This window comes from Macaca thibetana, chromosome 3 (genome assembly GCF_024542745.1).
Source record: "Macaca thibetana thibetana isolate TM-01 chromosome 3, ASM2454274v1, whole genome shotgun sequence".
NCBI lineage: Eukaryota > Metazoa > Chordata > Mammalia > Primates > Cercopithecidae > Macaca > Macaca thibetana.
This window is the reverse complement of record NC_065580.1, coordinates 74,766,285-74,791,460: the sequence shown is the minus strand read 5'-3', so window position 1 is coordinate 74,791,460 and position 25,176 is coordinate 74,766,285. Positions and strand designations below refer to the sequence as shown.

The 25,176-nt window shown below is 41.2% G+C and overlaps 1 pseudogene; it reads right to left on the bottom strand.

Moving 5' to 3' along the window:
• Nucleotides 1-4,117: 4,117 nt before the first annotated feature.
• LOC126950843 (putative zinc finger protein 66) lies at nucleotides 4,118-10,454 on the bottom strand (annotated as a pseudogene).
• Nucleotides 10,455-25,176: the final 14,722 nt, after the last annotated feature.

The following is a 25,176-nucleotide window of genomic DNA, read 5'->3' as shown; positions in this document are numbered from 1 at the left end:
GTGAGTTCCTGAGAATTGATCCTGCTCTGCCTTCTCCTCAGGCCAAGTTAGAAAGGCTGGGGGATAAAACCCCTCAGGAAATTTGGGTGATCTGATTGCTGAGGGACTAATGTGTCCTTTCCCTGGGAGGGCCTGGGAAAGTCACAAAGCCCTAGGGATTCTCTGCGCTCAGCCTGATGAAAAAACAGAGAAGAAATGCTAGTGTGATTTACTGGGGATGGCATCACACCTGCACTTGAACTTGGCGCAGAAGCAAATTCCCATGTGCACAGAGGGTAATGGGGGTTAGCAGAGAAAGAACTGATAGACTTAAAAAGGTTTCGCTGTCTGGAAAAAGAAAATAAGTAGTCATTTGATTCAAATGGAGACCGAAGTTTAGACGGTAACATCAAAGACCAGCTGTCTCCCATGATGCTTTAGCTCTCCCTCCTGGATTTTAGACTCCCGGGATTAGGAGGGGGCCTTGGAATTGCTTTATATATTGATTTGTGCTTCCAAACAATGTGTGGGGACTCAAAAATACAATTACATGAGGCTTTGGAAAATAATAAGTTCTGATACACTTTATGGTTTTAGCTTTATCAGAATTGGAACAGGATAGAGTGGAAAGGACTTAAAGTCTTTTGCTAATGGACATGTGATTACTATCTTTTATTGCTTGTTCTATGGCTAAGACCAATGGGTTATTAAGTTGGCCCTCTCCTGGAAATGCCAGTGGAAGATCCAGCATAATCTCTTTTACATTTCACCCCTGCTCTTGCTCCAAGTAGGTCACTCTCAACCTTCAGCTACTGGGATCCCCTTCCTCAGTGTGTCCTCTCTTTGGGAGAGGCCCTGGCAAGATGGTTGAAGCTTGGATTCCTCCTGGAGTAGGCAATTTACCCATTCTTTCCAAAGGATAGGGTTGCTGATTGTCCCACTATCATCCTCTCTTTGCCTTGTTATCTCCCTTCAATAAGTTTTTTCTCCCCTTCATAGGGAGGCACAGGTTTACCAACAGGCCTGCAGCCTAGACAGTTATCTCAACCAACTTTCCGTTTGTGTAAGCACTCCCAATCTTCATGTGATTATGTTGAGCCTCTTCCTTCATTTAGCTTGGGAAGGAGAAGAATCACTCCTCACAATAAATGCTGTATTTTGATAATTAATTCTCTTCTCTTCCCCAGTCTTTCTGCTTAATTATCAGAGACATGAATTGGGAATACAAGGGTGAGGGTTAGGGGTAGGTGAACTCTTCCAGGAGCCACAAACAAGCTTTGGTTGTGATATTTGACTTCAAGTATTTTCAGCTATTTTTAGAATGTGGGGTACTTCACGCTTTGTTGTTTTTATCTTTGAGCCCTTCGATGCTGATTCTATAATCACAGAAAAATTCTCATTCTATATTCCTTTGGCATCAAACAGGTTTTAGTTTCAGGTAGCAGAAACCACTCTATCTAGTTTTTGGGGAAAGTGATCAAATGCAGGAACTAATGCTTCACAAAATGCTGGGGTATTTCCTTTGGGTTTGGAAATAAGACAAAGATTCTCTATTTTACCATGACTGTTGTTTAACATAGGATTGGAAGTCCTGACCAATGCTATAAGATAAGAAAAAGAAATAGGCTCTGCACAGTGGCTGACACTTGTAATCCCAGCACTTTGGGAAGCTAAAGAGGGCAGATTGCTTAAGTCTAGGAGTTCCACACCAGTCTGGGCAACATGGCAAAATCCCATCTCTACTAAAAATACAGAAAATTAACCAGCATGGTGGCACATTCTTGTAGTCCCAGCCACTTGGGAGACTGAGGTGGGAGGATCACTTGATCCCAGAAGGTCAAGGCTACAGTGAGCTGTGATCACTCCACTGCACTCTAGTCTGGGCAACAGAGAGAGACCCTGTCTCAAAAAACAAAAGAAAAAGAAATAAGGACTGTAAGAATTGTAAGGGAAGAAATAGAACTATTATTATTTGTAGATTACATAATCACCTACTTGAAAGTAAAACAATAGAACCAAGAGATGTACCATTAGGATACTCAACAGTGTTGCCTGATACAAGCTAAATAATAATATTTAATAGCAATGAAAACTATGAATTTGAATCAAAGAGAAGATAGCACTCACAATAGCAAGAAAAGCTATACAGCATTTAATAAAGAAATATGTTAACCAAGAGTACACAAGACCTCTATGGAGAAAACGTTCAAACTCTAATAAAAGATCTAGAAAATATGTTGGATATATGAATACATATTCTAGGCTCCTGGATAAGGTGAACTTATAAGGATATAAATTCTCTCCAAATTAATCAATAAATTCAAAGTCTAGTAGAACTTTTAAAAATAAATGACATAAACATTTTTATATCTTAAAGGGTCATCTTTGATTTCTGGCAATATAGCAGGCTAAATAATTCAGAACAAAACAGCCTAATATAAACAACAAAAGATAATAGATAAAATATTTTTGAAAGCATCAAATATCTCACAAGATAATATGGAATCAGCAAATCATAATTTAAAGGAAACCAGAAATCCAGAAAGGTAAGCCAGATGAATTTGCTCTTGCCCTGAGGGCATCTTAACTGATTGATCTTGTGCTTTGGGTATTAATGTCTCAGAGGGCAAGGGGAACAGAAGCCAAATCCCAATTCATCCTAAAGTGAGGAGTCTAATAAGGGACCAATGCCTATAAAACCAAAACCCTCTGACCCCAAAGGGCTCAATATTCATCTAAGGTTGAAATAAGTATAAACCCGTTCAATATTTCCACTCCCAGAAACCTAAAATGAAAATTGTCTTGGGACTGAAAAAAGTAGAAGAAATAAAGTTAATATTGCTGATTAGTTTAATATTGCTGAAATAAATTCAAAATTGTTGATGATATCCATCTGCTTATCATCACTCAGATTTTGAGTCAAATTCTCACTAATTGAATGGAAAAAAAAAAACTCAAGCTATAAATTTAGTATAAAGTCATACCATATTTGTAGTATATTTACTTACCTGGCAGAAACAAACACATATCCTCTCTGGATTTTATCCTAGATCTTAAGAAACCTAACAAATAATTATCTAAGCAATGAGCAACAAATCACAGTAAATAAATAAATAAATAAATAAGTAACCAAAGAAATAGAGCAGGAGAAACAAAAGCCAGCAGAAACAAGTGATGGCAGAAACAGACTTGCAGAGACCCCAAATACAGAAATGATCAAATAGAGGCTCAATAACTATACCTACAGAGTTTAAAGAAATAAAAGACAATTTTAAACCCAGGATACAGTAAATTGTATTAAAAAATTGCAGCAGATTTGAAAAATATAAAATTGAACTTTTAGAAATGAAAATCTAGTAATTGAAATTTAAAACTTAATGAGTAGCCAGGAAACATTTTATTATTGAGGTACAGCAGCTTAAAAATTGTTCAAATATACATTTGTAAAGGCTCTCACAGTCTGAGGGAAACATTTTCCACTTTTTAATTTCAAAGCACACCAAAAGTGTTACTCCATTGGAAAGGCTATGAGGATGATTTCTAATCTTCAGGACTCAAATGCCTTGGGATAGTTACTCAAAGCCTTTTTTTTTTTTTTTTTTGAGACAGGATTTCTCTCTTTCACCCAGGCTGGAGTGCAATGGTGTGATCATGGCTCACTGCAGCCTTGACCTCCTGGGCTTAAGCAATCCCCGCACCTGAGTAGCTGGGACTGCAGGCGTGCACCACCACACCCAGCTTATATATATATATAAAAATAGGGTTTCCCCACATTACCCAGGCTGGTCTCAAATCCCTGGGCTCAAGCAATCTACTTGCCTCAGCCTCCGAAAGTGCTGGGATTACAGGCATGAGCCACTGCACCTGGCCCCACACAAAGCCTCTAAATATACCCTCTAAAGGTGGATGACTAGTGAGGCCATGTAGGTTGAAAATAAAGACAGGCCAAAACATGCTTAGGCTCAAATAAAGTCATGGATTATGTGATGCATTTGGCTAATTATTGACAAGGGACCTGAATTCATTCTTAAGTTTTTGAGGTCAGTTTTTAGGAAGCAATGTGAGGTTGTGTCAAGGACATTAGAGACCAAAAGAAAAAAAGAAAAGAAAAGAAAATGAAAGAGAGAAACAAAAATCTTTAATGGATGGATTTAACAGGAAATGAAGCAGATCTGAAAAGATAATTAGTGAAATGAAAAATAGTTCATGGGAGATTATACTCAGTGTAACACAGAGAAACTGAGAGATGGAAACTCTAAAAAAGACATGGAGGCCAAAAGTGAGAAGATCTAGCGTAGGACAAATTGGATCCCCAGAAGGAAAGGAAAAAAAGAAAAGAGGAGGGTAGAGAAAATATTTTAATCATACTGAGACTTAGTAATGCATACCTAGCCATATGTTGGTGACATTGCAGAATATCAAACTCAAAGACCTTAAAAGGAGTCAAGGGTGGGAAGAACTATACTGTTATCAATCAAAATAGATTTTGAGAGTAAAAGTTTTAACACAGATAGAAGGGACCACCCAGAAGATATAGTGATTTTCTTTTTATGTTATTTATTTATTTATTTATTTATTTATTTATTTATTTATTTATTTTTGAGATGGAGTCTTACTCTGTCGCCCAGGCTGGAATGCAGTGGCGCGATCTCTGCTCACTGCAAGCTTCGCCTCCTGGGTTCACGCCATTCTTCTACCTCAGCCTCCCAAGTAGCTGGGACTACAGGCGCCCACCACCACGCCTGGCTAATTTTTTGTGTTTTTAGTAGAGACAGGGTAGAGTGATTTTAAGTGTACATTTTCCTTCTAATACAACCTTAAAATATACAAAGCAAAAATTTGCTGAACTACTACAAGAAAAATACAAAGAGTCATACTGTCATCATGGTTGATTTTAACTTGCATTCATTGTTTATTGGTAGAACTAGAGAAGTTTTTTTAAAAGATTAGTGAGAATAGAGAGCACCTAAAACACACAATTAGCAAACTTAACCTAACAGAATTATATAGAACCTTTTGCCAAGTAATTCAGTAATGCAGATAACACATTCTTTCAAGCTCACAAGGAGCATCTACAAAAATTGACTATATACCTGGCTATCAAGCGAGTCTTGATAATAGTATATATTGTCTGACTACAATGCAATCAAGCTTAGATTCAATTTTTTACAAACCTAGAAAATTTGCATGTTGAAAAATTATGTAACATTTCTAAATAATCCGTGAGTCAAAAAAGAGAAAGAAGTAAAATGGAAATAAGAAAGTGGTGTTAATTGAATGAAAGTTTTCCAACAGATAAAGTCTTATAGGAAACAACCAAAATTAAATTTAAGTAAAATTTATACTCTTAAATGAATATATTAGAAAAGAAGAAAGACTGATATTAAAGAGGTAATATCATCCTTTTGTTGATAGAAAAAAACAGCAAAGTAAGATCAAAGAAAGTTCAAGAAGGGAAATAGTAAACATCAGAGCAAAAACTAACATGGTAGTTAGCTCTAGGATTGTTAGCAGTGGTGGATCCATATGGGTCTGCAGCAAGTTGATTCTTGCCTCCTTAAAGGAAATAATTTACCTAAGGGGTATAAGGTACAGTGAGAGACCAAGGCAAGTTTTTGAACAGGAATGAGAGTTTATTTTAAGCAGTTTTAGAGCAGGAGTGAAGGAAAGAAAGTATACTTGGAAGAGGGTCAAGCGGGCAATTTAAGAGACCCAAGTGCCTCATCCCATCCTTCACTTGGGGTTTTTATACATTGGCGTAGTTCTGAGGTTTGCAGCTCTCCTTCCTTGATTTTTCCTTAAGGTGGGATATCCACGTGTGCAGTGGCCTGCCAGCACTTGAGAGGGGCTGCATATGCAATGTGTTTACTGAAGTTTTGTGTGTGCTCACTTGAGGCATTTTCCCTTACCAGTTGAGCATTCCTAGAGGAAGCTCGTATACCAGTTAAACTCCACCATTTTGCCTCTTAGTGTGCATGCTCGGGCCCACTCACCCAATTCCTGAGACCTTATCGGGAAGCTGCTGATCATGTTTCAGGTGTTTTCAATCTACTGGGAACCTGCCTGTCCCTGGCATCAGCTGCCACCCATTACTATTTTAGTGAGTCAGCTTAACAACCACCTGGCCATAACCTGATCGCCTGATCATCTGATGGTCGCCTGAGATTCATGGAAGCAGCGGCGGGATAGGTGCCTCTTTTGCCCTGTTCGTGTCTGCCAAACTACCTACTCTAACATTCCTAACCCAGTTCTTTGGGAAAATGGACAAAGAAAGGTCAGTCTTCGTAACTACTTCCTGCTGACAGAAGGATAGTGATGATTGTTCTGTGGGTCTTGGCCTCTTGCTGTCAGGGCAGGGTGGCTTTGTGGGTTGTTGAAAGTGGTATCCAGCAAGGTCCAGGGGAGACAGGGGCAGGATTTCGCTTCTTTCGTGTCTCACTGATGGACAGTCTAGTGGTCCTCTGTAGAAGTGTGACTCTTTTTTTTTTTTTTTTTTTTTTTGCAGTTTTAAAAAAATTTTGTTCAAGGAAACAAGTATACTTTCAATGTAATTACAATGCTTCCAAAAATCCACTCCTTTTAAAGTTACATGCAAATCATGTATCTAAAAACTGTAGTTGTGGATTCGTTTTTATACCCAACACTCTGATTTAGTGTAATGTCTGAAGTGTCAGTGGCTTAGTTATTCTACTGTAAATTCTCTGATATTTAAATACATTCTATTTTGAATTAATTTTTTTTATATTTACCGCATTTGCAAATTTACATTTTAGTATAAACTCTCTGGTGTTTTCTAGGCTGTAGTTTCTGGGAAAAAAATCAGTGTTTCTAAACTTATTACATTTGCAGGACTCATCTCCAATATAAATTCCCTGATGTTGAATAAAGCTTGAGCAACTGCTACAGGGTTTTCCTCTAGTAAAAATGTGTGCAATAGGATCTGTGATACAAGCAAATGTACTATAACCCCCTTTATATTTGTAATAGTTGTCTTCCCAATACTCTTCTTCACTTTAAAGGCTTATACTTTCTGAAAGATTTCTTGACTGTAATTGCACTGTTAATGCTTTTATTAAAAGGAACTTTTTATGTCGAGTAAAATGTGAGTACGAATTAATGGGTTTTCCATATTCTTTATAGTTGTACAATTTTTCTCAAGGATACTAGCTTTCCTGTGAAATAAGGTATAAGAACTGGTGAAAAGTTTTGCCACATTTTTCACACTTGTAGGAGTTTTGCCAGTATGAATTATCTTACCTACAATCAAGTGTGGCAACCATATAAAGGCTTTGTCACCTTTTATATATCTCTAGGGTTTCACACTAGTATAATTATTTTTATGTATAGAGAAGTTGGAGGTGTTGGTAAAAACACTGTCAGTCACATTTCTTAGGTTTGTAGAGTTCCTCTTCAGCATGAATTATCACCAAGTCTCTTAAGAATTGAGAACTTGTGGCTGGGCATCGTGGCTCACGCCTATAATCTCAGCACTATAGGAGGTCAAAGCAGGTGGATCACCTGAGGTCAGGAGTTCAAGGCCAGCCTGGCAAACATGGCAAAATCACGTGTCTCTACTAAAAATAAAAAAATTAGCTGTGCATGGTGGTAGGCAGTTGTAATCTCAGCTACTAGGAAAGCTGAGGGAAGAGAATGGCTTAAACCTAGGAGGCAGAGTTTGCAGTGAGCTAAGATTGTTGCATTGGTGACAAGAGTGAAACAATCTCAAAAACAAAACAAAACAAAACAAAAGAATTGAAAACCTGTTATAGGCTGGGCGCGGTGGCTCAAGCCTGTAATCCCAGCACTTTGGGAGGCCGAGACAGGCGGATCACTAGGTCAGGAGATCGAGACCATCCTGGCTAACACGGTGAAACCCCGTCTCTACTAAAAAATACAAAAAACTAGCTGGGCATGGTGGCAGGCGCCTGTAGTCCCAGCTACTCGGGAGGCTGAGGCAGGAGAATGGCATAAACCCGGGAGGCAGAGCTTGCAGTGAGCTGAGATCCGGCCACTGCACTCCAGTCTGGGCGACAGAGCGAGACTCCGTCTCAAAAAAAAAAAAAAAGAAAAGAAAACCTGTTATAGGCTTTGCCACATCCTACACACTTGTAGGATTTCTGTCCAGTATGAATTATGTATAATAAGGGTTGAGAACTTCCTAAAAGCTTTGTTACATTCTTTATATTTGTAGAGTTTATGTGCCATATAAATTCTCATATTTAGTAAAAGTTGATAGCTGGTTAAAGGCTTTCCCTCATTCATCAAACTCATAGGGTCTCTCTCCAGTATGAATGATCTTATGTCTCGTAAGCATAGAGGAGTGCTTAAAGGCTTTGCACATGTTCCCACTTGTAGGGTTTCTCTCCCATATGAATTATGTCTATTAAGGTTTGAGGAGGAAATAAAGGCTTTGCCACATTTATCGCACTTGTATGGTTTCCCTCCAATATGAATTTTCTTATATGAAGAAAAAGTTGTGGGACTGGTTAAAATCTTTGCCACATCCTTCACACTTGTACAGTTTCTCTCCAGTATGAATTATTTTATGTGTAGTAAGCATAGAGGACCAACTGAAGATTTTGCCACATTCTTCACATTTGTAGGGTTTCTCTCCAGTATGAATTTTTTTATGTGTAATAAGGTTAGAGGAGCAGTTAAAGGCTTTGCCACAGCCTTCATTCACATTTGTAGGGTTTCTCTCCAGTATGAATTATCTTATGTGTAGTAAGGGAAGAGAAGTACTTAAAGGCCCTGCCACATCCTTCACATTTGTAGGGTTTCTCTTCAGTATGAATTTTCTTATGTGGAGCAAGGTTAGAGCAGCAGTTAAAGGCTTTACCACAGTCTTCACATTTGTAGGGTTTCTCTCCAGTATGAATCATCTTATGTGTAGAAAGATGTGAGGACCGTTCGAAGGCTTTGCCACATTCTTCACATTTGTAGGGCTTCTCTCCAGTATGAGTTTTCTTATGTCTAGTAAGGTTTGAGGACTGGTTGAAAACTGCCACATTCTATACATTTGACAAGTTTTTTTCCAGTATGTCTTATCTTATGTCTGTTTGAATTTGAAAATTGATGAAAGACTTTCACATATTTATCACATTGAAATATTTTGCTCTGGGTAGTTGTCAAACATTGGTTAAGTCCATTATAGCCTCTTTTGTGCACCTTACACACATCTACACTTTCACAGCCTTTTTTTAACTATAAGTTGTCATGTCCACATTTTTCATATCTTCTCAGTATCAGTTTTTGGAAAGAATCTTTTATGCTCTGCTCTGGCTAAAGATCTTGGGTGAAATGAGAACACAAAACTGAGGGGTTGGCTACCATCTCATGTCTCTTCATAGTCAAAGGTTTTTTTCCTTGCTCCAGACAGGTGATGAGGTCTGGCCTTAAGACAACAATATCAAGGAAGACCAGGTTTCTGTAGTTCTCTAACATCACATCCCTATATAAATTCCGCTGTGCAGTGTCCAAGCAATGCCACTCCTCCAGAGACTATTCTATGGCCACAATGGCCACGTCTCTGAATTGCAATGGCCCCTTGTTATACAGGGTTTTTTTCCCAGAAGATCTGGAATAAAGTCTAATTTTTTGAATTTCTAACAAGCTTATCAATAATGTCAATGTTTTTGGCCAAAGAAGGAGGATATTTTGTCAAAATATCCAGTAAGTGGAAGAGCCTGTGTTTTTCCCAGTTTTTCTGACCCAGGTGTGGTGGTGCACACTTGTAATCCCAGCTATTCAGGAGGCTAAAACAGGAGAATCGCTTGAACCCGGGAGACAGCAGTTGCAGTGAGCCAATATCACACCACTACACTCCAGCCTGGGCAACAGAGTGAGACTCATTTTTGGCTTCCAGGGAGTCCTGGCCTCTTAATTGTGGATCTTCCAGTACATGAAGGTAACAGGGCCACAGAGGCTGGGCCTCTAGGAGCTGAGGACACAGAGCAGTGGAGACAGAGTGTGACTCTTGAATATTGAGAGGATGGTATCTCTCACTGAGGATCATCTGGAGCTTGATGGCCTGAAGGTGTGAGGAGACAAATCAGGTTGCTAGATTTAGAAGACATGGCCCAAAACGGAGCAACACTAGGAGACTAACAAGTGGGCCTAAAAGGGGAATAACTCAGGAGAACCATTTCCAGGTTCCTTCCAAATCTAACCAACCCTGAGAGGCTTGTTCCAGTAAACGGGAGGCTCCATTTAGGAGTTGTCTGATATTGTACTTTTCCTGACTGATTTACCCATAAGCAACATTTTTCATCTAAGGCTAAACAAATTCCTCTCTGTGCTGCTGTTAACTTATCTAATTCCTGATCATTTTGGAGGACTATAGCTGCTAAAGAGTCAATTTGCTCTTGCACAGTTGTTAAGGTTTTAGCCATGGCATCGATGTTCTTGGCTATTTCCCTTGAGGGCTGGCTATGGGTCAAGGAGGCTTTTGTGATTCTAGCAATTCTGGTTCCCATACTGGCTATAAAACAAGTCCTGTGAGAAGGAGAATTAATTGGAATGCCTGTAGATAGAATGCCTGTAGATTGGTGCTGGAAGAGAGAGATTGTCAGGGACTATGAAGATGTCTAGGGATACATAGCCTATAGTACAAGTTCCAGTCTAGTTAGTGGGGAGGCACTGGTGAACTGACTGGCCACAAACATAGAAGGCTCCTTGGGTTTTAAGATAAGTAGAGATGTAAAAATGAAACAAGGGGGTGAGGACAGCTCCAAGACATGCCAAGGCTGCCAGGTAGTTGGTGGCTATAGTCATGCCTGCTAAGACTTATGTGCGTGGGCTTTGATTCTGTTTAGTTCCCTTGGTTTTATTTTCCTAAGAAAGAGAATTTTGAGTTTGGTCCAATAGAACCCATTCTTCTGTAGAGCTGAGGTTGGTAATTTGCAGGCATTGGTTGTATCAGCAGGCCGGAATGAGAAATTTTGACTACTGAAGGAGCTTGGGTGTCCCTGGCAAAACTGGGTGGATTTATCTAGCAAAGTTCCCAGAGGAAAGTTAATATTTGAAGGTTTGGGGAATCTTGTGTGATGGTAGAATTAGTTGTGGATATATGTTTGGTAAGTTTGTTGCTTAGGATTTACGGTCAGAGTAACATTGCAAAACTGTACTGGGAAGAGCCCCAACATCCATTTCATTTTTCTTGGCCATAACGCAAATAGGGGCTAGTCCCATTAAAGTGATATTAGAAAAGATGGATCAAAAATTGGGAGGTTCCTTGCAGATACCAGGGAAATCTTGCTTTACTTTTGCAAGAAGGCTATTTGCAGGCCCGAACATCTCCCATTAGCCTCCCATTGATAGAAAATATGCAGTTGTCCCTCTATACTTGTCCAATCTCTTGGTGAGGCTGGATAAGCTCTCCCTGGTGTTTTAGCAGAAGAGCCGGTACATAACCAGCAATTGGTGGAGTAAGGGGATCCTGTGCTTTGGAACAATTACTGAGGTTTTTCCAATAATGGGAAATCAGGATGGTAGTGTGCTGCCAGTAAACAGGTGAGATTGAGAACCAGCAGGAGCATGCCCATGGCAACCTAAGGCAACTGTGAAGAGAGAAACTGGTCACAAAGAAAGCTGCCCCTGGAATGCCTAGTGGTGTACAAGTTAGGGTTAAAATAGTGATAATAATCAGAGCAATTGCGAGTAAGATTTCTAATATTAAGATCATCTTACTCTGAGGAGAAAGGACGTTGAGGGTCATTACTTATCTTTCACTTAAAGAGGAATTACAGATTTTCCAGTGCCTCACAAGTGTGTTCTGGAGCTGAGGGCATTGCTTCCCGATCTGGTGTTTCGGGGCCTTTCCATGGCTTCACTAAGGTGTGATGTATCCAACTGACAATCTCTGGTACTTTAATGGCTCTGGGGGTGAAGAGGCCTCTTCACACTGGAGTTAGTTGGGAATTCAGAGCTTCATCCCTCCAAGCTTTAATGAGAACTAGTGAGCCTGGAGGATACAGAGGCTGGTATTTTTTCCCCTTCTGATTTTGGGTTTCTTTGTAGCCAAAATTGCTGGAAAGCCTGTTGGAAGCCTGCTAAAGAAGAGACACTGTGGGTGATTTTGGCAATTTTTTCATCTAGTAATAAGTCCGAATATAGGAAGGCCTACCATATAAGGCCTCAAAGGGGCTTAATTGCAAGGGAGTCTGAGGGACAATATGCTTCCGAAGGAGGGCTAACGGTAAGAGGTTCACCCGTGGCTGTGCTGTTTTCTGACACAGTTTATTGAGGATGTGTTTGAGGGTTTGTTTAGTTCTTTCCACTTTTCCTGAAGATTGCGATTGCCAGGCAAAGCGATGCCTACTTTATGCCTTTATACCTACTAAGGGCCTACTAAGGGCCCTACTAACCTGTTGAGTTACTTGGGAAATAAAGAATGAACCATTGTCACTTTGCAATGACCTGGGTATCTCAAACCAGGGAATGCGTTCCTTTAGGATGAATTTAGCTACCTCCTGTGCCTTCTCAGTCCCTGTGTGGCAGGCTTCCACCCATTTTGTGAAGATATTTACACAGACCAAGAGGTACTTATACCTGAAGCCTGCAGGGAGATGAGTGAAGTCCATTTGCCAGTCCTCCCCAGGGTATGTACCTCTCCTCTGGATTGGACTTATTAATGGAGGGGGCTTCCCTCTGTGGGAATTATTTATGGTACACAGGGTATAGGCTTGACAAACCTGTTGAATGGTTTTGTTTAGTCCCTACCCACTGAACACTTATTTACAAATTTGCCCTAGACTGTCCTTTGCAAGGTGGCAGAAGTTGTAAAAACTCTTAATGACTTTCTATTGGGAGGTTCCATTTTTGGACCCATCTTTTCTAATATCACTTTAATGGGAATAGCCCCTATTTGCATTATGGCTGAGAAGAAAATGGAATAGATGTAGGGGCTCTTCTCAGTACAGTTTGCAGTGTGACTCTCACTGTAGACTGTAACCAATAAACTTACCAAACATATACCCGCAACCAATTCTCCCATCAACCAAGATTCCCCACACTTTTCTCCACCTACCTGCCAATTTCTTATCTCTCTTTCAATTTCTCCATCTACCTCCCAATGGAAAGATTTCACTGGGAGGCTTTCCATTGGTAGGTAGATGGAAAAATTCTTCCAATCTGTACCATCCATTGGTTTCTTCTTTATACCCATGTTGGGTGGCCCAGTCTATTTCTTCCTTAGTGTACTGGAGAAAGGGAAGTTCACTGGGGAGAGAGGGTTACAAGTCTCCCATGAAGGTATCATTTGATATGGCTGCATCTTCAGCGTTTTTGTCAGCTAACCTATTTCCCTGTGTAGTTTCATAGGAGCCCCTGTGGTATCCTTCACAATGCACTACTGCTACTTCCTGGGGCAAATGAACAGCCTCCAGTATCTCTAAGATTTGAGGCCCATACTTAATAGGAGCATCCTGAACTGTTAGGTAGCCTCTTTCCTTCCAGATAGCCATGTGGGCATGAAATACCAAGATGGCATGTTTGGAATCTGCATAGATGGTTATTCTTTTTCTTTCCCCTAGTTTTAGGGCTCTGGTTAGTGTGATGAATTCAGCTAGTTACACTGAGGTCCCTGGGGACAGAGCTTTGGCCTCTACAACTTGGTGATGGGCCTCTATAGCATACCCTGCATATCTAGTTCCATCCCTGACAAAGCTGCTGCCATCTGAAAACCATATTTTGTCTGGATTATCTATGGGCTGATCTTTTAAATCTTCCCAGCTGGCAAAAATTTTATTAAGAATCTCACAGCATGAATATGTTGAGTTATCATCTCCTGGTAGTGGCAGTAAGGGGCCTAGGTTAAGGGTGGAATGCTGCTCATCTGTTACCTGTGGGTTTTCCAACAACAAGACTTGGTACTTTAGCAATGTGTTGTCAGTGAGCCATTATGATCCTTTTAGATCAAATAAAGGGTCTATTTGGTGGGACATTAGGAGCCAGATTGATTGTCCCATTGTGATATTGAAGGCCCCCTTGAGGAGAAGGGCTGCTGCACCCACTACCTTGAGGCAATGTGGCCACTGTTGTGCTGTTGGGTCTAGGTTCTTTGAAAAGTAACCTACAACATGTTTGGCCTAAAGGTTTGAGTTAGAACTCCTAGTGCTATACCTTGCCTTTTCAGTGACGAAAAACTGAAATGGTTTGGTTAGTATGGGTAGCTCAAGGGCTGGGGCTTTTGAGAGGGCAGTTTTTAGCTACCTAAAGGTTTGCTCCTGATTCTTTTCCCAGAGATTGACTCCCTATTAGTCCCTTCTTTTAAAGCCTGATATAAGGATTTAATAATTCCACCACATTCCAGTGTCCAAAGTCTGCAATATCTTGTGATTCCCAGAAAAGCTCAAATTTGCTTTTGGGTGGTTAGAGTAAGGATTCTAAGGATGGCCTGTATCTATTCTGCAGAAAGCTTGTGTTCTTTGGGGGTCAGGATTATCCCCAAGTATTGGACTGCTTGTCTTAGTAGCTGTGTCTTGGCCTTGGACACCTTGTACCTTCTGTCTGCAAGGAAATTTAGATGTTGGACTCCTAACTCTCTTGTTAGGGACCAGATTAACAGGTCATCCACGTACTGTAGGAGATGCTCTCCCACATCAAGACTTAGGTCTTGCAAATATCTAGCCAAGGTTTGCCCAAACAAATGGGGACTATCTCTGAAACCTTGTGGAAGCACTGTCCAGGTGAGCTGTTAACTTCTTCCTTTTTCATTCTCCCACTCCAATGCAAATATAAATTGGGAGGATGGGTCTAGGTGGATACAGAAGAAATTTTTGAAGTCTAAGACTGAAAACCACTGAGCATCTGGAGGTACTTCTAGAATTACGTAAGGGTTGGAGACCATTGGGTGTATTCAGACTACTGCCTCATTTATGACTCACAGGTTCTGGACTAACCTATATTCTCCATTAGTCTTTTTAACAGTTAAGATAGGGGTGTTATAGGGTGAGTTACAGCATATTAGTCCATGTTTTAGAAATTTTTAAATCAGGGGCCGAAGTCCTTCTTTGGCCTCCAACTGAAGAGGAAACTGTCCTCTGCAAGGATAACTAGAAGGAGCCTTGAGCTGAATTACTATAGGCGTGGCCATTACAGCCTTTCCTGGTATTCCTGGGGCCCAGACCTCTGGATTAATTGGAAGGTCTGTGGGCAGTTCATCCTTGTGTGTGGTTTCCTTGAGGAATAAGACTGCATTTGGGAAAGGGGGTGTTGGCCCTGGAGGAAAGGTTAACTGAATCCCTAGTCTAAACAAAATATCTCTACCCAAAAGGAGCATAGGACATTCTGACATCACTGAAAATGAATGAGAAAATACTATTTATTCCCACAGACGGCACCAAGAAGGAGCAAACCTCTATATTATGGGCATCCCATTTATCCCCATTGCCTGGAAGGATTTGAGGATAATTGCCCAGAAAAAGAGGTAAACACTAAGCAGGCAGTTCCTATGTCCAAAAGAAATCTTACAGTCCTACCTGCCACATCTGAAGCAGCCCTTAGCTCCATCCCCTCAATAGTGATGTTCAATCCAGAAGCTGGCCAGAGCATAGAGCCCCTTCAGCTCAAGGTCATCAGGGGTTGGGATTCTGTCCCAGAGGCCCTTTGGCCCTCAGGGAAGTATCAGATCCAGTGGCTGGGCTTGTGGCAGAGGGGCACACCATGCGGGGCTTTTTCCCATCTGTTCCATTGGGGCTGTTGACCTTCCAGTGGTCTGGCTTCCTGCACCAATGGCAGTTACCTGGGATAGTTGTCTGAGGCAACCTGGAGGGGGCTAATGGACCCGTAGAGCAGCCAATAGTTGGAGCTGCCTCTTTTCCTTTCACCTCTCCTTTTCCTGAACCCTTTCCTCTTCTCCTGGTCCTGGTTGTAAAAGACTGAGGAAGCTGTTTTGAGGGTGTCAGGCATAGGGGTGTTGGGACACAGTGCTCGTTTCTGGAGTTTCTTCCAAATCATCTGGGGCTGCCTGAGTTAGGAAATGGTCCTTTAGGACCAGTTGCCCTTCTGCTGTCTCTGGGTCTAGGTTAGTATATCTCATTAGGGCCTCTTGTAGCCTCCTGAGGAAAGCAATGGAGGTTTCAAGAAGGCCTTGATCTATTAAGGCTGATTCATTGTAGTTCACACGTTTTGTTCTGCTAGCTTTCATTCCTTCTACCAGATAGAGGAATATATGGCTTCTTGTCCACATGCCCCACTGGGTATTGTAATCCCAAATGAGGTCCACCTGAGAAACTATTGTGCCCCCACTCCCACCCCCCACCCCCAGAGTAGCCACCAGGGTCAGTCATATGCATTGCATTTGCAAATTATTGGGCCACTTCCTTAATGGAGTCACGTTCTCCCTTAGAGTTTGCCTAGTATGACCGAGAGGTCCCTCCAGGTGAGTTTAAATGTTAAGCCTGCCTTGTGGAACCCTTTCATGTATTTGTCAGGGTCTTCCATAAACTTCCCTAGTTCCATTTTAATTTGGCTCAGGTCTTGCATAGTGAATGGAGTTTGGACTCTAGTGGCTCCACTGGGGCTGCTAACCTCTTGAAGGGGCATAACTTAAGCGGGTGGTGTCCAGAGGATGGTCCTGGTTAGGGAAGGGAATGGTCTGGGCTGGGAAACTTGGATATAATAGGGTAGAAGGAGCAGTGGAGTTTGAGCTAAGCTCTGCCCTTGGTTCCTCTGGGGCTTGCACCCTGGATAAACACAATAATGGTCTCCCAAACCAACCAGATGGGGCTGCCTGACTGGCTGCTATCATCGCTGGATCCGTTTTACAAGGCTGACAAAGGTCAGGGTTGTTTCTTAGGACTATGAAGCCCTGACATAGGGGATTTTTGCCCAGTTTCCCTGCTGCCAATAAAACAAATCCAGTGAATAGATCATATTAAAATTTGTAATCCCATTTTCTGGCCAAGATTCCTGGTCCCTGAGCTTGTATTCAACCCAGGCTGTATTACAGAAAAATGTTAGCCTCTTCTTTTTTAGGGTTTGGGGGTCAAACTTTTCCCAGTTCTTGAGGATGCATCTAGGGGTATGTCCTGTCATATGGAGATGCAATTACCCATCTGTGAAGAGAGAACAGAGGAGAGAAAAAGAAAAGAGAAGGCATTCCCTCTTATTTCTTTATTATCCTTTCCTAAACAGGGCATCCCCCAATTCGTTCTTAGGGTTCCAGAATAAACCAGTCTCACCAAGTACCCCTAACCTTGGTCCCATCTCATCATGATTACCCACTTGAGAAGAGGAGATACTGGAGTAAACAGGGGGCCCCTTCTTAATCCTTGGAGTCCAGAATGAACTGGTCTTACTGGGAACCCCTAACCTTGCTTTCCTTCATCTCTGTTCTAATGGTAATCTGTGCCTATAGCCTGGGACCAGCCTTCATCTCTGTCCTATGAGTACTTTTGTCTGTTGGGCCTGTAGCCTTGGACTGGCCTATGTGTGTCTCCATGACCTTATGGTGACTCTCACTTGGAGCATTCTAGCAACAAAATGATTATTTCTTTTCTGATATTCCTATTTTGGGGGGCATAAAATTTGAATAAACTTTAATGAAAAAGGCAAATTAAATGTAAAAACATTGAAATTATTCTTCAGGCTTTCAAAGAAGGTCTTGGTTATTTTTTTAAATTATGCTTTAAGTTCTGGGGTACATGTGCAGAACATACAGGTTTGTTACATAGGTATACATGTGTCATGGTGGTTTGGTGCACCCATCAACCCGTCATCTACATTAGGTATTTTTCCTAATGCTATCCCTCCCCTAGCCCCCCACCACCTGACAGGCCCCAGTGTGTGATGTTCCCTTCCCTGTGTCCATGTGTTCTCATTATTCAACTCTCACTTATGAGTGAGAACATGCAGTGTTTGATTTTCTGTCCCTGTGTTAGTTTGCTGAGAATGATGTGTTTTAAGTAGATGAGAAGACTGGTTTTCAGCCAACTGCTGCAAGGGGTTGGACTTCCATCCCTTCAAATATGGCCTTGAAGGTCCTTATACCTATTGAGAAGAGTCTGGAAGTGATTGGAGGAATGGGGACAAATTTGTATTTGAGGTTCCGTATTCTCCCAGGGTAACATGGAGAACAAATGCTTCAACAGACAAGATAATCCCTCTGCTACAGGAGAAAATGGGAAGAAGGAAGAAGAATTCCCATGGAAAACCTTCATGTGCTTGCAAAACAGCATCCCTTGGATTCAAAAGGACAGCATTTTTTTTGTCCTTTTGACATAAAGGAGGAAACTCCAGAGGACTTGGGGCTTGGAATAAGGGTTTGCAAATGGCAAAGGTAGAATTTTTCTTCCTCCCAAAGGGTTGCTTACTCAAAAAAAAAAAAAAAAAAAAAAAAAAAAAAAAAAAAAAAAAGGAAGTAGGTGGAGTCCTTTAAAAGCCACAGAATAAGATTCTATGCAGTGGATAAACAGCATCAAAAGACACCAAAAAACTTGGCCCTGAAGCACAACATAAACAAAATGCATATGGTAAGTCATAAGGAGCTGGCAGAGTCAGGGTTCTGGTGTCTGTCCCAGAAACGAGCCAACAGACATCCACAAGGAAGCCCATCTCTTTGCTGCTGTGCAAACACAGCAAGAGCTTCATGCATATAAATAACAAATCGGGAGTGTGTGTTTAAGGCAGAGAAGGAAGTCGTGTGGCATGCAAAGTGAAAGCGGGGAGGGTGGGGGGGAGGCAGACTTGCCCCGCCCCCTGGTGGGTATGCAAGACCATTTCAGGGTTCACAGAGAGAAAACAGAATAGAGAATAGATGGTGTTGGTTTTAGGGAAAGAGCCAATTTTAGTAGGAAAAACAGAGGAAACCCCAGACATTGCACAGTCTTAGGCTTTAGTCCTACCCATCTCATGAGCCTCCTATCCAGGAGAACCGTTAGTGTCTCAGGTCTACTCGGTACAGTCTCCAAGGTTTTATTCACCCCTGTGAGCCACCATCAGGGCCAGCTGAGAGATCAGCTATGGGGACCAGAGCCACTGTGACTGAAAGGAACCATTCTGGGGGTTAATTAATAAGCAGGAGAGTGAAAGGGGAGAAGGAAACCATGTATGGGGGTTGGATGCCTCCAGCCTAAGAAGGCGAGGCATAGATAAGTGTCTTACCAGTAGGGAACGTATCCAAGTCATGGTAGCAAAGTATTTTTGCACTGGTCAATCTGTACAGCTCTACAACAGCTTAATTCTTGCCCCCTCAAAGGAAAGAATTCATCTTACGTGTATAAGGCAGAGTGAGAGACGAGGCCTAAATTTTTAAGCAGGAGTGAGTGTTTAAGTTTTAGAGCAGGAATGAAAGGAAATAAGGTACACTTGGAAGAGGGTCAAGTGGGTGACTTAAGAGATCCAAGTGCCTCATCTGACTTTTGACTTGGGGGTTTTGTACATTGGTGTGATTCTGGGGTTTGCATTTCTTCTCCCCTGATTCTTCCCTTGGGGTAGGCTGTACACATGCACAGTGGCCTGCCAGCACTTGGGAGGGGCCGCATGTGCAGTGTGTTTACTGAAGTTGTTCATATGCTCATTGAGATGATTTTCCCTTACCAATCGAGTGTTCCTAGTGGCAGTTATATACCAATTAAACTCTGCCATTTTACCTCTTAGTGCGCATGCTTGGACCCACTCACCGAAGCCAAGATCCTGAGATCTTATCAGGAAGCTGCTGATCACCAGCTTCAGGTAGTTTCTATCTATTGGGAGACTGGCTTTATCTGGTGCCAGCTGCATCCAATTATTATTTTAGTGAGACAGTTTGATAACTACCTGACCATCACCTGATAGTCACCTGATATTCCTGGTGGTGGGCAGTGGGAGGGGGAGGCCCTCCTTCCCTGCACATGTCTGCCTAACTACCTACCCTAACCCCAATACCGGAACCCCAACATGAACCCCAACATCCTCACTTCCTGGTATTCATGCCCTTGCATATCCCCCTCCAACATCAAATAGGGCTGACCTGTGTAACCAATAGGATACTCTAGAAATGATGATGTGTGACTGCCAAGGTCACCATTTCCACCTTGCTCCCAGAAAGAGTGTGTTATGATAAACATTTCTGATTATTTTTAGCTGCTAAGTTCCAAAGTAATTTGCTATGATAACTAGTACAGTTAATGAAATAGAAAATGAACATATAATGGAGTGATTCAACAAACCTTAACATTTCATTCTTTAAAAAGATTGATAAAAACTAATACCCATGTGATGAGACAATCAAGAAAATAATGGCTCAAATATCCAATTTTAGAAATGAAAAAACATGCAGATGCTATAGACATTAGAGAGGGAAAGAGGAGTCAATGAATCATTTTATGCCAACAAATTTGAAAATTTAATGAAATGGACAAACTTTTAGAAAAAAATATATCATACTCTATTAATTAGGGTAAGATGAAATTACTATAACACATAGAACAAAAATATAGTGACTTTAAAAACATGGATGTTTATTTCTCTCTCATCTAACAGTTCTTGTGAGAGTTATTAGTAGGGGAGTTTCTCTTGAGGGGGTCATTCAGAGACCTCACTCATCAGATCCTTCAGGAAAAAGAAGGTACACTCAAAAGGGCTATTGAGGGAAGTTCTTTAAGGGGACTATTGACATAAGGATGGGAAAACTAAGGGAAATTAACAAGACACAATACAATACTCCAGTGCTAGCAATGGGATAGAAGAGGAGAGGTGAGGGGAAGGCCAAGAGCTCTTTCCATCTCTAGGTTTGAAGGAATAAGGAGTGGAAGCAGATACTGGCACAAGAAGAGGGTAGCCAAAGTGGAGACTCTCCCAGTAGATGCTGTGGCTGTTGGTAGAAAGATGAAGCCAACCTGTGACAGCTCAGCACAGAGGGCATGGAGGGAATAAATATCCTGACTTAACTTATTCCACCCTCTGAACTAGAAGCCCGAAGGCAAGGGAGCTGTTGGTGGAGTTCATAATGCCTCCAGGGACGGAGCATTGAAGGACTGCATAGAGAGTGAATCTTGAGCAGTGAGTGGCTCTTTCATGTTTCTAACCATTCCTAGGTGACTGCGGTTATCTGCATGGTTGAATTTAGGTCACTACTGTGTCTGTGTTCCGTCAAACTGGAAGAAGAAACACTAGAGAGAATGTAAAGGAGAAGTACCCAATGTCTTAAAGCCCAGGACCAGCAATGGTACTCAGCACTTCAAATTCCCTTCTAATGGTAAAATCTAGCCACCTGGCCATACCTAACTCATTGCAAAAAAGAAATGGGTAATGTCAAATGACTGGAGAGACATATGTTCAAGGCAAAAGAGAAAATAAATCTTAGTGAGCCATTAGCAATCTGTGCCTGCCATTTGACCACCAAATAGCCATCTGCACCCTTCTCTCACACATTGACTCCCTCATCCCTCACCAAGGGATAAAATCCCAACCCCCATCCAATTTCTGCACCCACTTCAAAGTACAGTATCTCTGGGTGATGTTCTGACCTCCACATTAGGTCCACTAGGGCTGCATGTGGAAACCTAGAAAACAAAATTATTATCCACCAACACATCTAGATTACCGTCTAGAGTGTGATCAGAATAACTATAATAAGCAGTCTTAGGAAAAGAAAGGAAGAAGGGAATAGACTTGATAGTCAGTGAAAAGTTATTTCTTTTCTTTTCACATTGCATAGCAATGAGATTATTCCACCAGAGAGGAACTGAGATGGTTCCCTGTCCTGACCATGGTGTACTTCCCCATGTTCTTTATGATTTCAAATTTTGCCCTTTGGAAATTCTTCCTAGTCTGTTATGCTTTAAAGCCACCTCTGAAATGGGTCTTGAAAAGACCATGTAATTTTAGTGTCCATTTCTTACAGGTATAGGTCTGAGAGTGTGAAGTCATTTTCAGGCCATGCTTCTGGTTGCTTTTGAAATATCAATACCTTAGAAACTCAATAGGCTTCTGGGTCTGTTTGGTTTCATGTGCCAGCAATGTCACCCAGATTTCATTTCAGAGCATGGCATTAAAGCCAACTTTACTTCCTGGTTACCGTGACCCATTTCCCTCTCTCATTGAAATGCTGTCTCTTTTGAGGTCATCAGAATACATGGTCAAGAAGAAATAACACCTTTCATAGCACCATATTTGTAGGCATTCTCTGTAGCTTTTTCCTTTATACCTGCTAGTTCTCTCTCTCTCTTCTTCTTTTTTTTTTTTTTTTTGGAGACAGAATCTCACTCTGTCACCTTAGCTGGAGTGCAGTGGTGTGATCTCAGCTCACTGCAGCCTCCGCCTCCTGGGTTCAAGCAATTTTCCTGCCTCAGCCTCCCAAGTAGCTGGGATTACAAGCACACACCATCACATCCGGCTAATTTTTGTATTTTTAGTAGAGACGAGATTTCACCATGTTGGCCAGGCTGGTCTCAAACTCCTGGCCTCAGATGACCTAACCACCTCGGCCTCCCAAAGTGGCTGGGATTACAGGCATGAGCCACCATGCCTGTCCTACTAGTTCTCATTTGAAAACACAATTTTTCTTTTACTGACCTCTGCTAAAAGCATCAAGGAATGGCCAACACACATCAACATTCTGATTGCTCTCTGGGTAAATGATCAATCTTTCAAGTTACAGCCAGAGAGAGTTTCACAAAATATTTTGTGATGACAGTACAAGAGTCCCCATTTTTGCAGCCTGTGTGTGAAATCTGTTTCCTCAGTTCTGCTCTAACCATGTATTTATCTAGGTTCAAATTTCTGTATTTTTAAGGTCATGCTAAGCTGTCGTAATGAAGACTCCAAATATAGTGGTTTAAAGGACATAGACATTGCTGGAAGGTGGTGCATCACAGTGGGTAAAAGCACAGATTCGGGAGTCTAATTTTCTGGATTTCAATCCTGGTTCAGTCATTTACTAACTGTGCAAATCTGGCCTTCTCTGAGCCTTAGTTTTAAAAAAAATTAGGTAATAATAGTTACTACTACCTTCAGGTGGTAATAAATCTTTAAAATTGAGGTAATAATATTACCTAACATTGGTAAGAATATTAAAAGAGTTACTATATATAACATTTAGAGTTAATATATGTTATATGACAATGCTATAGAAGTATCTGCTAATTTTTTTAGAACATTTATATTCTCTTTCACATAAGAGATCTCAGATAATTATTCCAAATCAGCGAGAAAATTCTGATACTTCAGGGGACTAAGAGCTTTCCATTGAGTTACTTACACTCTATGGGGTATTGTCATTAGCTTTCTGATCAAAACTTGCTCACCATCACATCGGATTCCAGCCATGGAAAGAAGAAAGAGAGTGTGAGAAGACACATCAAATATCTTTGGGCCCAATTTGGAAATGGCACAAACTACCTCCACTGACATTCTATTGATAAGAGAATAGTTACACAATTATAGCTAATTGGAAGGAAGCTGGAAAATTTAGCTTAGCTGGTGGTATGGTTTAGCTGTGTCCCCACCCAAATCTCATCCTGAATTGTAATCCCTATATTTCCCAAGTGCCAAGGAAAGGATCAGTGGGAGGTGATTGGATCATGGGGGCGGTTTCTCCCATGCTGTTCTTGTGATAGTGTGTGAGTTCTCATGAGATCTGATGGTTTTATAAGGCAGTTTTCCCTGCTCTTGTTCACACTCTCTCCAGCTGCCTTGTGAAGAAGGTGCCTGCTTCCCCCTCTGCCATAATTGTAAGTTTCCTGATGCTTCCCCAGCCATGCAGAACTGTGAGTCAATTAAACCTCTTTCCTTTATAAATTACCTAGTCTTGGGTTGGTTGGTCTTCCTTCCTTCCTTCCTTTCCTTCCTTTCCTTTCCTTCCTTTCCTTCCTTTCCTTCCTTCCTTTCCTTCCTTCCTTTCCTTCCTTCCTTTCCTTCCTTCCTTCGTTTCCTTCCTTTCTTTCCTTCCTTCCTTTCCTTCCTTCCCTTCCTTCCTTTCCTTTCCCTTTCCCCTTCCTTCCTTCCTTCCTTCCTTCCTTCTTTCCTTCCTTCCTTCCTTCCTTCCTTCCTTCCTTCCTTCCTTCCTTCCTTCCTTCCTTCCTTCCTTTCTTTCTTCCTTCCTTCCTTCCTTTCTTTCTTTCTCTCTTTCTTTCTCTCTTTCTCTCTTCCTTTCTTTCTTTTTCCTTCCTTCCTTCCTTCCTTCCTTCCTTCCTTCCTTCCTTCCTTCCTTCCTTCCTTCCTTCCTTCCTTTTCCTTCTTTCTCTTCTCTTCTCTTTTCTTTGACAGAGTCTCACTCTGTCACCCAGACTGGAGTGCACTGGTGTGATCTCAGCTCACTGCAACCTCCACCTCCTGGGTTCAAGCAATTCTCCTGCCTCAGCCAGGAGTAGCTGGCATTACAGGCACACACCACCACACTGGGCTAATTTTTGCATATTTAATAGAGACGGGGTTTTACCACTTTTGGTCAGGCTAGTCTTGAACTCCTGACTTCAGGCAATCTGCCCACCTTGGCTTCCCAAAGTGTTGGGATTAGAAATGTGACCCACTGTGCCCAGCCTCAGGTATGTCTTCAGAGCAGTGTGAGAATGGACTAATACAGCTGGGTAGCCTTATGCCCAGAAAGGAAGAATTTTGGTAGGCAGCTAGTACATTCTACCATAGTTCCTTAAACTGACTCAAAAAGAACTTGGAATATATTATAATTCTATAACTATTGAGGAAATTAAGTTCGTGAATTAGTATAAAATATATTTCTATTAAAAGAAACTAAAAAATCAAAACAATGAAAGGTCTATAAACATTGAAATGGATAAATAAATTATAGTAGATTCATACAATGAAATATGGACAGCAATTTATCCCATAACTAGAGATACATGCTAACAACTTGGATGCATTTTACAAATAATGTTGAGCTAAAGAAAACAAAAACAATTCATGTAGTATGATTTTGTTGTGGGGGAATTCCAAAAGAAGCATAATCAAACAATGTTATTTGAAGATACATGCCTAGGAAGTTAAACTAGAGAGAACAAAAAGGTGATGATTATCATAAGAGTTAGGACATTTGTTGCTTCCAGGAAAGCAGTCAAGGGAAGGTACAGGGGAGGCTTCTGAGTTGTTAGTAATATTATATTTTAACCTGGATGGTGATTTACATTGGTGTTTGTTTTATAACTGTCCTATAGAAGGATATAGGTATTTTATACACTCTCAGGTATATATATGTCACAATTTTCTAGTGGATATGAGAGAGCAAAGTCAGCTTCAAAAACTAAAGGGCAAGGGTAG